The sequence below is a fragment of the Seriola lalandi genome, unplaced genomic scaffold (assembly GCF_002814215.2).
Source record: "Seriola lalandi dorsalis isolate HSWRI2012SDOR001 ecotype SW California unplaced genomic scaffold, Sedor1 jcf7180002054595, whole genome shotgun sequence".
NCBI lineage: Eukaryota > Metazoa > Chordata > Actinopteri > Carangiformes > Carangidae > Seriola > Seriola lalandi.
The window spans coordinates 88,274-89,896 of NW_019525148.1; the positions used below are offsets into that span (position 1 = coordinate 88,274).

The following is a 1,623-nucleotide window of genomic DNA, read 5'->3' on the forward strand; positions in this document are numbered from 1 at the left end:
CTCTCCCTCTCTCTCTCTCTCCCTCTCTCCCTCTCTCTCCCTCTCTCTCTCCTCCTCTCACCCTCTCTCTCCCCCTCTCACTCTCTCTCTCCCTCTCTCTCCCTCTCTCACCCCACTGTCTTGTACTCTGACTTCAGGTGTTTTTCGTAACCAATCAGATTTCGCCACAATCACGTTGTTGCTCAAACTTTAAAATCTGTTCTCCTGCTGTCAGCTCATTTCACTGTGTATTGCTGTGACACCCCCCCCACACACACACACCTCCAGCACCAGGTCCCCTATACACAAATGTAATATATGTACATATATAGAATTTCCATATATGAAATATACATTTTTATTTTATAGCCTATGTACGTATATGTAAAAATTATATGTGAAACCTATTTCATATATTGACATATATATCTAGACTATACAAATGAATACATTTATGTATGTATGCTTATATTTTAGACATGTTATATAATGTATATCATCCCACAGCCTGTCAGTATACGCAGCATAATACGAGCATGTTTTAGATGTAAAAATTCATCATATAGATTTTTAAATATATTTTGAATAGGCTATATGTACATATTTTATATATTGTATTTATATATTTTCATTTATGTTATAAACTTATATCTTCATATATCCAGAGGATGTATATATGTGATGATAATATAGATGACATATATGTCATATATTACATTTGTGTACGGGTCAGCTGATCAGAGTCCACATCACATCCACGGGCCAGTTGCACAAAATATCTTAAGTTAAGATTTTCCTTAAGTTCCTTTTTTTCCTTAAATTCACCATAAGTTAAGGTTTCCATGAAATAAAACAGTTGCACAAAACAAGACTTCTCCTTCAGGTTTCCTTAAAGAGTTTCCTCCTTATCTTAGTCTTACACTTCAGGAATCACTTAAAGCCAGTTACACCGAAGACGTAGCTGTGTCTCAGAGACGTCACAGATTTGACTGGCAACAAATTTACGACTTGTCCGACCGTTTAGAGTCGGATGGATCTACTTTCCACAGCTGTGCTCCTCCAGCTGCTGCGGTCAGGTGTAGTGGAGGTGCTTCACGTCCACAGGTGAACAGTGTGTGTCACTTTAAACTCTCTGACCATGAACACGGTGCTGAAGGAGGGAGATCTCAGCTTCTTTAATGTCACTGGCTTTCCAAAAGTGATCACAGGTATCACAGGCTAATGTCAGAAAACAAACGGTCTCCATGGAAACAGCACAATTTTACTGCTGTAAATGACTTTTTTCCTCCAGTAAGGGAAATTAAACCTTATGTCTCACAGTTAAGTAGAAAACTTAAGGTGTTTGGAGCAAAAGGCCCCAGATCTCCAGCATTCTCATTTTCATTTTCATTCAGCGTCTACACCCCGGGGGGTGGGGGGTTTCCTGTACCTAACACAGCCTCACCCTCTTTTTCACATGATGACATCAGGATGAGGTCTAACCGCCAAAGACACACATCTCTCTCTCTCTTCATCTCTCGTTTTACTCATGGCAGTAAAAGTTTATTTGTCGACTCTCTCCTGAACGTCAGCAGAAAGAACACGTCGGCTCTGCGTTTCTATCTTTGTGCAAATCAGTGGGGACGGGGGTCAGATCCAGCAGAG

The 1,623-nt window shown here is 40.1% G+C and overlaps 1 protein-coding gene and 1 long non-coding RNA gene across 7 annotated transcripts in view; one reads left to right on the forward strand and one right to left on the reverse strand.

The window, feature by feature from the left end:
* The window catches only part of arhgef2a (Rho guanine nucleotide exchange factor (GEF) 2a), a 21,071-nt gene that overhangs the window by 15,876 nt on the left and 3,572 nt on the right, over positions 1-1,623 (reverse strand). The gene's annotated exons all lie outside the window — the stretch shown is intronic.
* Positions 1-1,623, forward strand: part of LOC147818386 (uncharacterized) — an 8,580-nt gene that overhangs the window by 2,984 nt on the left and 3,973 nt on the right. The gene's annotated exons all lie outside the window — the stretch shown is intronic.